Source organism: Triturus cristatus, chromosome 1_1 (assembly GCF_964204655.1).
Source record: "Triturus cristatus chromosome 1_1, aTriCri1.1, whole genome shotgun sequence".
NCBI classification, from domain to species: Eukaryota; Metazoa; Chordata; class Amphibia; order Caudata; family Salamandridae; genus Triturus; species Triturus cristatus.
Window position 1 is genome coordinate 341,881,611 of NC_140579.1, and position 12,916 is coordinate 341,894,526.

General features: G+C 43.2%; 1 long non-coding RNA gene across 1 annotated transcript in view; it reads right to left on the reverse strand.

Moving 5' to 3' along the window:
* LOC146870195 (uncharacterized) overlaps positions 1-8,460 on the reverse strand; it is a 212,943-nt gene extending 204,483 nt beyond the window's left edge. Inside the window, exon 1 of the long non-coding RNA XR_014959349.1 lies at positions 8,335-8,460. This is a non-coding gene — a long non-coding RNA (uncharacterized LOC146870195). The remainder of the gene's footprint in view (positions 1-8,334) is intronic.
* Between the last annotated feature and the right edge of the window lie 4,456 nt (positions 8,461-12,916).

Consider the following 12,916-nt stretch of genomic DNA (forward strand, 5'->3'; position numbering starts at 1 on the left):
CCCGGATGGTGGGGTCCTGGGGGTGGTGGCGGTGGGTGTTGTTGCCCTACTGGGGCTCCGTGCTGCATGTTCAGTTGCTAGTGGGCATATGTTGTTCTTCATGTTTGGCTATGGGTTGTGCTCCCTTGGCTGCTGCCAGTTGTTGTCTGACTTTACACCAGGTCAGAGCAGGTGTTAGTTCCCTGCTGCTAACGCGCCTTATCGCCTGTTTTGGGATCTTATCGCCGATCTGGCTGGTCGTTGAGAATGTTGCTGAGTGGTGTTGTCGCTGCTTTTTGCTTGGCAACGCCTACTCTGCATCTTATTAGCAATAGTTGCCGGGGTCATCCGTGGCGATGTTTTTTGAGGATGCTATCACCGGAAAACTGGTGATATCTAGTGTTAGCACCAGCTTGTGAATGGGACGATAAATTTATCGTGAATTTGGCTGCGCTAAAGTGCCGATAACTCGGCGATAGCTCCTTGAGAACATGCCCCAATGTCTCTTGTTATTCCCTCTGTTAAGTCACTAGCACCCAGACATAACAAGAGAACACAACTGCTATTTTGGAGCACACATGTCTTGTCATATAACTGAGCAAAAGGTTAAGCACAACACAGAGTGAGGGTTCTGAGACAAGAGTGCTACATCAGTTGAGATGTAGAACGTCCATCTGTGTATGCTAAAGAATGGGGTCCACCACTAATCCCAGAGATCTTTGATATATAATCATTTAGATTTGGTAGAAGGGAGTTTGGGATTTTAGACTACTCTGTCTTATAAGATGACAGGGCTTTTTATGGTATATGGTTTATTGACCATGCTAACTGTATTTTTGGCATGCATTTTTTCTAATTGTGGCATGAATACTGCATTTTAGAGCATGATAGTTTAAAGAAATATTCTAAACTTCCTCTGTGTCTCTTGGTTATCTTACTGTGGACGATTATGAGTAAGAGAGTGAATGGATGTGTCCTGTTATGGTGATCTCTAAGAAGGTCAAGTGTGTTGTGTTCTGGGGTGCCAATTCACTTGCTTCTCTGGTACGGTCAGGAGGGCAAGTGAGGCACTATAGGTAGTTGGACTCAGACTCATGGACACTGAGGTGGTATGGTCACTACATGCCGATGTTCTGTGATCCCAAGCATAGTTCTGTTCCTGAGCAGAATCCCTGCAAAGACATATGATGATCATGAGGACTCAGTCATTGAAAAACAACAAAATGGTGGAATAATGGTTAATGAAAGATATATGGTGTTGGTTGGCAAATGCGATGGGACCTCATACTTTCCAGCCATGCTGCATTGTCGTGGAACCTGCTGGTATACTGTATAAATAAATTACACAGCACGCAACATCGGGGGGAGGGTGGTCCATGACCATGTCCACTCTATTGCTAACTCAACTGTTAGAGCTTGAGCAGGAAAAAGAAAGCCTTCTCAACAAACTTTATTGGTGAATATTATTTACAATGATAGCTTACTTGGACCTGCAATCTTCACGGTATACAGTAGAGTACTGCACATGTGTTCTCAGTCTTACAGTACTGCAACATGTAGAAGAGAGAGGGAAAGATTACCACCAACAAAGCAGAAGATAAGTGAACTAGAATCTGGTACAGTCCAGAAAAGAGTCAGCTATCCAAAAAATTAAAATTTAATAAGGAAAAAAAAGAAAATGCAGAGATAAACGGAATAGAAATAAAATTGAATAGGGGAGCCTCCTGCTGACCAGTTACTCCTGGACCCGTCTCCGCAACGTCCGTATTCTTGCCCTTTGGTGCTGATGCAAGAAATGGAGAAGATAAAAAAAAATAGATCAGGAATTTAGTTAAACTACACAAAATTATTATGAAAGGCAAATGCAGTCACATTGTACTGCTCTAAAACAGATCGTCTATAGTACTAGTTTCAAGTCTATTGACTATCGTTGAGTTTCCCAAACTAATCCTAAAATCCTTATTCTAAATTTCCTTAACAAAAACTGCATTTGGAACTAATGCATTGCCGTGAATGGTCTTTGATTATTTTCTCATTTCTCAACCCCCTTGATGGACCCACTCAGTCTTCCATTTTTGCAGTGCATAGATGTATACTGCACATTGCTGTGAAACAGCTTGAAACTGTACGCGCTACAAAAACAAAGTTACAGAGAACTCTAACCAACTGATATCACTGATTCACGATGGTGACAAGAGGACAGAAGAGTTGGCAATGGTTTCTTAATTCATCAGGACTTTTTAATTCATCAGCCAAAGCGAGTGCCAATGATGAGTATGATTAGGTAGGGCTGAGCACCTAACTAGCAGAAACTGGATCACGTAATAATAATATTGTTAACATAAACTAACTGTAACTTACCTCTGAGTGTGAGCTGCTATTCGGTAAAAATATTAGCATTGTAGAACACAAGCACAAAAAATAATTATTACTCACCGAGCCCCGGAATCTCAACACTGAGCAGTCCTGCTCCCGGTCAAGAGTATCTCCTCAGTGGTGCGTCGGCTGCTGGACGCTGCACAAAACCAGACTGGTGCGCTGCATGCAAAGGCGCACCCTCCCCTAGCACAGCCAACACTCCTTCTGGGGGTATCCCGCATGGAGGAGAAGAGGCACTTCACAAAAACAAAACTAGTGCTGCCACCTCCTGCTTGCTGAAGATCGCCCAGGGCTGCATTCCTGTGCAGTGGCGCCACTTGCAAGGTAGTCGCCCGTGCTCTGATATGGCACTGGGTGGGCTAATGATTAGAAAAGAAACAGTAAAAGGAAGAAAAGGAACTGGCTACCAGTGAGAAATAGAATTATTTTCAAGATCTGCTGTTTAACCCACAATGCCCTCCATGGACAAATGCCTACATTCTTAGCCTTGAAACCTTTGTTTTAGACCCCTCCCAGACTGTTAAGATCTCATGACAAGGCCTGCCTTAAAGTCCCTAGATTCCGAAATGCCAGGTCAGGCCACTGATCATTCTCCTTCCTTGCCCTTCGTATTTGGAATAAACTGCCATTGCAACTATGTGCCTGTGAAAATCACTCCCATTTCAGAAAAGGGCTTAAGACCTATTTTAGGAGTGCCTTCTTTTGCCTGCTGCCAGTCATCTTGGTTTCGTGTCGAGATACCCCTTTGGGGGTGATTTGAGCAAATAATAAATTTAAATAACATAACATAACAAAGAGGAAATAAAGAAAAAAGTAAGGCAAAAAATATAATACAAAAAGTCACAAAAACACAATAAATATTTGTAAAAACGTCAAATGCACAGACACCAAAACACACACTAATACAATAAATAAACAAGCATTGGCATAGCCAATAGGTCTCGCCTTTGGGACCTTATAAGTGTTTTGCCATGCAACAGTTATTGTTGCACCAAGGATATTGTGCTGCATAACTAAATACTTATAAGGTCCCAAAAGCGAGACCTATTGGCTATGCCAATGCTTGTTCTGTCTTTAAAGCACTCTGATGGTCCCTGGGGCAGAGTCCCTCCCTGCTAAAGAAAAGCCCAAGTAAAAGAAACAAATACTGCCAGCCAGACAGTGCATGGTTTAATGCTTGAAAAGTTACCCAGAGAAATTCCCACCAAAAAACTGGTGAACAAAGAAGGTGTGCTCAGAAGGCAGTGTAGCAAAGAGTTGCTCTATGATATGGTTAGCAGTGTCAGAAGCCAACAGTGAGATGAAAGGGTTCAATGACAATGTTCATATAAAAGCATTCCGGATTTAAACAGGATGAGAATGGAGGGCCTGTCATTTAGGAGTGTTCAGAGGCGGAAGACAGATTAATGGGGGTCAAGGAGTGTTCACAGTGCTATCGAGAGCACCCTCCAGTGCACACGTAGGAGGGAGCTTGGAAAGAGATTAGAAAATGGAGGTGAGAAAGGAGGCAGGCTGGGTGGGATGGAGTGAAACACAGAGGGTGTTTAGTTAAGATTGTGCTGATAAGAGCAGTGGTACAAAGCAAACGGGGGCATTGGCAGCTGGCAAGTTATGAGGTCGTTTTCTGAGCATGGCAGGAAAGAGACAACGCATACTGTACAAAGAGGTGCTGTCAGAAAGGCTGATTAAGGATTAAAAGAAATTGATATGCTCAGGTAAAATACTTGGTGCTATCCATGGGAAAGACGAAGTTCCGTTTCTCACTAATTAGACTGGGTGGGCGAAGAGGAACAATTAGGGGCGTGTCTGGGGTGTGGCTCTGAGGCAGGCATTTAACATTATCAGCAATTTCTTGGCGCCTGTCAGAGGCTGGTGATCCTTGAACCATACAAACATCGTAAAACACAACAAAAAGTTAAAGATGAGGAGACGCTGTAGTCTCGTAGAAAGCTGTAAACTGTGTCACCATGAGACAGACATTCTAACCCCCTCCCCCACTTATGTAATTGACAGATAAGTGGGAGAAAGTACTTACTTGTTTCTTGCAGTTCGACCACAACGTGCTGGGCCTGTGACAGTGGTGATAGCAATATACACATACATTTAAGAACGCTCAAATCGGCACTTGGGGCAACCTTCAATATATCTATTTTTTTATAAATGTGCTTGCGGGTGCCTCAACTCACCACCTCCTGACTCAGCCAGGCCGCAGAACACTCCGCTCCCAACATGTTCATTAGGATTTTGTGTGTGTTATGAGACATGGCAGGCATCAGCCTCTATGTCATTAGTTGCGGGGCCTATTTTTTGGCATTTTGATCTAGCGCAAATTTGGCTCTACAGCATCACAGCGCTTTACAAGGCAATCATAATTATTACATGTAAGCATACTTTTTAAAAACTCCGGTGGTTAAGTGAGTTGCCCATAATCACAGGATGATGAACTAATGCCAGTATCAACAAGCAAGACGGACGTGTGGCCGCGACCGGGAGTTGTGTGCGCGCAAGCAAAAGTGAAGAAGTGAAAGTGATTGCACTCCAGATGGCGCCTCGGGCGGAGGAAAGATACATGGCGGCTGCGCGCGTGCACGCTCACGTGCACGCAAGCGCTAGGCCAGCCAGCAGCTCTGTGAAATCTCACATAGAAAATGTCTGTCCGAGCAGTGCATGCGCGCTGACTCAGCGAGACCTAAAAATTGAGGGGTAGATTAACCAGGAGGGCAGAGGATTACAAAGATTACAGAGAGATTGAAAATTAGGCCCAGCACCATAAACAGAGTAGAAAACAAGATGGCCGCACCCATGTGAGCCGAGTGGTGCTATTTGCGCTCGATTTGGAACGTGAGGATGTACTTCACGTTGCGTTGGTTTGGGAAAATGCAACGTGAATGGGAGCATCGGAAAACTCTGTCCATCTGTGGAACTCCGCATAGTGGGACAGAGTTTATTAGCCACTCCGTGGAGTTCCACATAGCGCAACTCCGCGAACTCCACCCAGGCCTCATTCATTACTGCGTTTAAACAAAATGGTTCATGGTCATGAACGAAGGACTCATTTAAACCTAATGACTGCCATCTTATAAATTCTACAACAACAAACTCTTAAATCAATCCATAGAGATCCAAACAAACAATATTAAATAAAGGCACACTATCCTATTAGTAAATTCTCAATTTCGTCCTAATATTTACTTTTCACATTTAAATCAGTCTGACATGATAGATACCAAGATGATTAAACTACAAAATTGCATGCATGCCGTCTTATAATGTACATGTTTGTTTCTAAGATATTTCATAGTCTATCAGTATACGATTGATCATAGGCATATATGATTGAAACACTCATAAATGATACAAAGTATAAAGCTTTTTTCACGCCTATTGTTTCACACTTAAACTATGGGTACTCTCTATATGTGGGGAGTTTGCAATCAGTGATAAAAAACTTCAAGCAATTCAAAAATCTGTGGATCGGTTCCTCCTAGGATTACCGAAACACCAGTCTGTTTGGTCTGCATTAGCCACCCTACATTGGCTACCAATACAAAAGAGAATACAGTTTAATATCTACGCCTGGCACATTGTGGGGTGCACATGAAGAGGCTGCTGATTCTACAACATTTGCTTTGCCCATACTGTCCTAAGAGATCGCTACATTCTGGGAATCTAGGTCTGGTCTCCATTCTCAGAATTAAGATAGCTAAGAGTGGGAGGCGCTAATTTGCTGTTCTAGCACCTAAACTGCAAACTACTTTACCAGAGGCAATTAGGAAGGAGAAGAATAAACTAAAGTTGAGAAAGCAGCTTAAGACTTTTCTTTCTGACTCTGGCTTGACCATTAGCGCTGTGAGGGCAGTTGGGTAGCCATTTATGTTTTTAAACAGACTTTGAGTTTAACAAAGGTTTCATGTGGTCATTGTGCCACAATCTTATCATACATCAAAATTACAATCAGCCAGCTTGGAACACAATTAAGGCAGTAAAAATATGGATTTTCGGTCAGCTTGTTACATTCAGCTGTCTCTGTGTTGCCTCGCAGTTCCACACATATACTTGTATTCAGTCCTGATTGTAAACTCCCTTCCCGTAACTACCCCCACCCTCCCCTCTCTCAGGCGTGTCACTTGCATTCAGGTCGTTAATGTACAGTAGTTCAGTACTCCAGGCTGGGCATCAACATTGACTGGGGTAACACCATCGGGGATCTCAGCCAATCATGGCGGCAGTGTGCCGTCCCTCTTAGGGAGTCTCCAGGCTTTAAGATTCCCTAAACTGCCTGAAGCCTAGTCTAGTTCTGCCGGGGTATCATCTCTGGAGCCTTCTTCCTCAGTGTCCTTGGTGGTTTAAAAGCTACAACTAACGTTTCCCAAGCTCTTGCCGCTTCTAGTGCCATCTCACTCCCTGTTCTTTTTGCTATCTGCAGCCTGATCACACCTTCACATTAGGCCCATTTAAGGAGTTCTGCTTTCCACGGTGCTATGCTTGGGCCCTGCTGCACTTTCCAGTGCATGGTGATATCTCTCTTGGCCATTAGGAGACCCATATCTAAGATCTTACTTGTGATTTTATTTTTGGACGTGTGAGGGAACCAGTGTAAAATGCAGTATTGCTGAGTCGGCTCTACTTCTCTGTCAGTGATGTCGGTCAGTAACATTGTTACCGCCCCCCAAAAGCTTCTCAGGAACGGGCAGTCCCAAAACTTATGTTTAAACTCTGCACCTTCTTTAATGCACCGCGGGCAAGCCGCTGTTTGGGTCGGTAAATACTTATTGATCTTTTCTGGGGAGGTGTATGCCCTGTGTAGGATATAAAAATGCACTAACTGGAATCTGGCATTCCTGGTGCTCTTCCAAGCTCTCTCTACTAATTCCCCCCAGGTTTTCTCTGGGATAGCCTCCTCAAGGTCAGCCTCCCACTTGAGTCTCAGTTCTGATAAGGGGAATAACATTCCCTGCGTTATGCGCCTGTACAAGCATGTTACCGCCTTGAATGTACCTGCTGCCATAGCCACGTATTGGCAGCCCAGTGACGTTTTTGGCTTGGTGAGACCAGTGTTTCCGAATGGCCACAGTGAGGGCTAAATACAGCAGGAAATCCCCCCAGGCAAGTCATAGCGGGCTTGCAGGTCATTGAACGAGCTCATGGCCTCCTCCTCGTATAGGTCTCCTATGTTAGCCAACCCTTAAGTAACGGGATCTCCGGAGTGGAAGGGCATCTCTTTTTGGCCCTCCGCATGTACCTGTTCCAACCCTGTTGTGCTGAGTTCCGTGGTGAGGGTTGGGGATGTGGGATATCAGTTTTAAGGTCACAAACTCTCTGCACTTACTCTCCCCTGACACATTCGCTACCCATTGCGTGAGTCATTGAAATTGCTCCGCTAAGCAGTAGGCCTCAAAGTCATCGTCTGCTATTACCCCATAGGAACCCCATGATCATCGTTCTGAGCTGGGCAAAGTACCTCGTAGGGATCCAGACCGGCAAGGTCCCAAAGTAGTATAATTGTTACGAAAACCCGAATGCAGTAGAATGCAATCCCTGGTCTTGTTGATATTGCACTTAGAAATATTATGCTGTTTAAATACCCTTATTATGCTTAACTTTCTAACAGCAATGTTTGTTTAATGGTCATGGTGACAACTTGTATTTCTTGCACTTATTCAGCTACAATCTGCATCATGTTATTATTGCAGGTATCAATGTTTGTTTCTTAAGTATGTTGGCAAGGTTGCACTTGTTTCACGATTCCTGGCACATGTTGCGCACGTGCAAACCGTTTTATTGTACTGGCGTTGCTATGCACGTGTAAACTGTAGATCGCTCCATGCTTAATGCTAATTAAGGAGGCACACCCGGGACACGTTTTTAGGCACACCCAGGACACGTTGTTAGGAGCCTTCGCATTAGCATAACCAAGGATATTTAAGCCCCCACCCACTTCGTCCCGATGCTTCGCTTCCTGCTGGCAGAACTCACCTGACTCCGTTCTTCAGAACTCCGTTCTTCAGATGCAGCACCAGTCCCGCTCCGGTCCTTGATTCTCCCAACCTCTCCCGATCTGATTTCGAGGCTGCATCAGTTCCTGGCTCCTTGAGGGCGTTTCACGATAGAAGGTCCGGCTGGATCTTCTTCCGTTTCTACGGCGCTCCGCTTCCGGTAATCCAAGAAAAGGAAACAACAGAAAAAAAAAGATAAGTAAACAAACAGGCGCCTAGCAACCCTCACAAACCCGGGTACTTTGAATCGCAAGGTAAGAACTTTCATTTCGTTTCATGATACAAGTTCAAAGGCACGTAAAAAGAGACTAAAGCAGCTTTCCAAAGCTTGAGGAGCCGCTTCAGGAAAACGTGAATTATTTTAAGTTATCATTTATTATTTGAACTACTACAACCGTTTTTTCACGAACATTTCACGCATTGAACTGGAAAGAAAAAGACTTTTATTCAGGGACAGTGTGTGCAATAGTTTACGAATTGAAGAAACTCAATCTAGTTAGTATAATTCTTGTTTTGGTTAGAATAATTTGAAACCACAGCATGATTAACATGTAGTAATTTGAATATTGTCTTTTATGTGTGAAAAGGAGCAGTAATGTTAAAAAGCACCCAGGAAAAAGACACTTTGCTGGAAATGAAAGTAACCTCTGGAAAATGTTTTAATGGTATGTAAAGTGAAAAAGCAAACACATGAACCTAGTGCTGAATTGTTAATTTTATGTAACATTAATAATAGCTTACATGTATCTTTGGTTCTATTCACTAGATTTATCTCGCACGTTGCGTAGCTAACAAGAACCAGTTGAAGGTCCAAGTGGCGCAATTAGAGAACTAGCATCCCGATCATCTCCCCTTCTCCGAAGCATTTCCAGGATAGAATCCAGTCGTGAATCCAGTGTTTGTCTCTCTCTCTCTCTTCCAATTTCCCCCTTCCCCCCCGGGGGTCCATCTGGGTAACAAGCGTCAATTCCTTGTCGCCCCGGTGGGCTTCAGAGGGAGTCGGGTTCAAGCAGCATCGGAGAAGGAACAAATCGGAGCTCAGGTGGGTGACTTCGTAACAATAATAACCTCGGAAGAGTCACGATTTTAAGCAGAGCTTCACGGCCAACCACGGATTGCGGCAAGGAGCCCCAGAAGTCAAAGCTACTTTTTGCTCCCCTGATGGCTTTCCCTATATTACCCTCTAGTATGTCTTCCTGAGTGTGGTATATTTGTGTGCCCAGGTATGGCAGGCACCTATCTTCCCTATTCACCCCCTCCGTTTCCTGCTGGCCTATTCTGCCCCCTCTTGCAGGGAACAGGCAAGACTTTGCCCAATTCACTTTTAACCCTGCAACTCTGCTGAGATGCTGTAGTAAGTGTTTTGCTCCCGTATGAGCCTCTCCAGAATCAGCCAGAAATAGCAAAAGGTTGTCGTCATAGAGCGCAATGTGATGAATCTGCCCATGCACGTTGAGTTCTTGATAAAATAGCCATGACCTGGCCCTCCCTGCCAGCAGCTCCATCGCCAGGGCAAACAGCAGGAGGCAAAGGTAACACCCCTGACGCGTTCCTCTTCCCACGGTGCAGCCCACCAGTTTTAACCCTGGCAGTGGAGTCGGAATACAGGAGAGCTGTCCAGCTCACTAAATCATCTTCTAGCCCAAACTTCTGCATCACATGGAACAAGTAAGGCCATTGCCATTGAGAAGCCATGCACTTAAGAAGAGCTATGAATTGAATTATTTTATTTTTATTTTTTTTATATAGCGCGAACTTAACCCGAATTGGGTATCACAGCACTTTACATAGCACCAGTTGCTTTACATGAGGACACATTCATTTTTGTTCGGCATGGGTAGATTAAGTGATTTGCCCAGAATCACAGGATGTTCAGCGTCATTGCCGAAACTCGAACCCAGTTCCCCAGATTCGAGGTCAACCGCCCTAGCCGTTAGGCCAACTCCTCTCCCCAGTTGAAGATGCTGCTAATGACACGTTACATCACTGTACACGAATATCAGATATATAGATGGCTTAGGAACCATAAAACATTTTTTGAGAGCTAGGCTTATCAGGCTGTATGAGCACAATAAAATCTTCTTGAAGATGGTAGAATGGTGTTTGACAAGAAATATCTGTATTTAACTGAGACATTTACCAGCAGGTGAAGGGAACTGTGATAGGCACCTGCTTGCCCCCACCTATGGGAACTTGTATATGGGCTAATGGGAAGAGCAGGTGATTGGAGGTGAAACTGTGGAGAAATGGATACAGCATATTATATTGTGTGTACGCATCATAGACGACTTGTTTGTCATATGGAAAGGCAGCAAAGCAGAGGAAGGCTTTTTGAGGAGGAGATAAACATCAATGATTTATATTTTAATTTTACCAGCAAGATATGTGAGAGAGAGCTGGCACTCTTGATGTATTAATGCAGGTAAATGCACCGTAATTGGTGATACCACTGTACAGAAAGCCCAGAGCAGGCAATAGCCTCTTGAATGCTCAAAGCTTCTACCCAGCATCACTCATTAGGAGTATAAATGTCAGGGAACTTACAGAGCGAGATGAGTCTGTAGAACAAATGAGGAATGTAGTGAAATAGAAATGCAAATGACAACTAGGTTCAGGGCTGGAGGGTACAGTGAAAATATACTGGCTGCAGCCTCCAAAAGGGTAAGACTTGGCATTATTTACGGCTACAAGGAAGAAAGAAGGGAAAAAAGGACTCAAATTTATCACAGCATATAATTGTGAGCACTCAAGAGTAAGGGCTGCACTTATAAGCAATGGCATCTCATCAGGCATGACCCAGTAATTGGCTATGATATGATGGCCTGCTCTGTTATAGATATGCTGAGTCAATGCGAGTTCACTTAGAGAAAAGTGACATAAAAAGTGGTGAAAAAATGCTACCTTAGAGTTTCCCGAGTGAAGGGTTTATGAAATGTAACACATGCAAGGCATGTCAGAATGGAGTGAACATCACCACAGTCAGAACACCATTCAACAAAAATAGTAGTCTGACTTGCAAAAGCACATTGGTGGGATCTCTTAATGTGGCCCTGAACAAATTCATACTTCAGCAGCACGACATTGCATGTGCACAAAATAATTTTACAACATTTGAGAGTGATTAAAAATGGAGATTTTAGCTACCCAGTAGCAAGGCATTTTAGCAGATTACATAATGGAGATGAGTCTCAGTTGAGATGTAGCATTTTAGCACAGGTACCCAACAATACAAGAGGACGAAATAGAGAACAGAATTTGAGATGACTAGAAACAAGATATATTTTGGATTTGGATAGTAGGAACTGTATAGTCTCAATATTGATGAACATTTATATAAGTACTTCGGTTAAGCCTGCCTGCTTGCAGGTAAGTTGAACAATTGATGCCTTTAGCGGGTTTGACATTGCAGACTGAAGATGGATGAATTGGCATGAAGAATGACGTTGCCCACTATAAATATAAGAATATTTTTTCATTTGTTAGTTTTGCATATTTTCATAATGAATGTCATAGATTATGTATATCACTGTGGCTATCTGTGGTGATTTGATAGGGCGGTGCATCAACTAATAGGGGACATCAACAAAAAAGACACTGAAATGGATGGTCCTAATAGATGATTTTGGAGAGTTACTAATAACATTACAATTTCTAGAGCACAAAGCAATTGATTGTCGGTTAATGAATTATAATTTTTGTATCATACACTGGTAGACTATAAAATAACATGTATATTGCAAGATGGTGATCAATTGATTTTGTAGTTTAATTGTCTTGGTATCTATCATGTCAGGCTAATTTAAATGTGAAATGAAATATTAGGGATATATTGAGAATGTACGAATTGGATAGAATACTTTTCTCTAATATTACTTTGTTTGGATTGCTATGGATTAATTTAAGTTATGGCTGTTATTGTAGACATTATAAGACAGCACCCATTTGTGCTTGTGAAAATGAGTCCTTCCTTCATGACTATGAACCAATTTGTTTAAATGTAGTAACGAATATGGCATCTGTATTGTGAACTGTACTTAGCAGCCGAAATATGTTGAGTACTTTAAATCAATCTGGCAATTGTCTCCCTCACATTGCCAGTCTCATCTGTGAGGAGGTGAAATACTTGTATTTACAACACGTAGGCGGGCACGCACTCCCGAGCACCATCAGCATTCAGGAAGCATTACGGCACCATATTTGAAGGACGCACTGTTAGAATCCAAGATAGAATCATATGCAACACAGACTATGTAGTGTACATCCTGAAATGTGATAAGTTATAAGTGGGTAGCATTGTCAATAAGTTGATAATTAGAATCTTGCAACACATGCAAGCCATCAGGAATGGCGACAGGAGTTACACCATGGCTTGACACTTTGAGCAGTACCATGAGCGATCTTTGGGAAGCTTTAAGTATTTTGGAATTGAACACATTTGAGCCTATCTGTGTGGAGGGGCTAGAGAAAAGGAGTGAAGGAGAGAAAAATCACGACTGAACATGATACTCTTCACAGAAACCCCATCGGGCCCCATCTGGCCATAACATGGTTGCAGAAAGCAT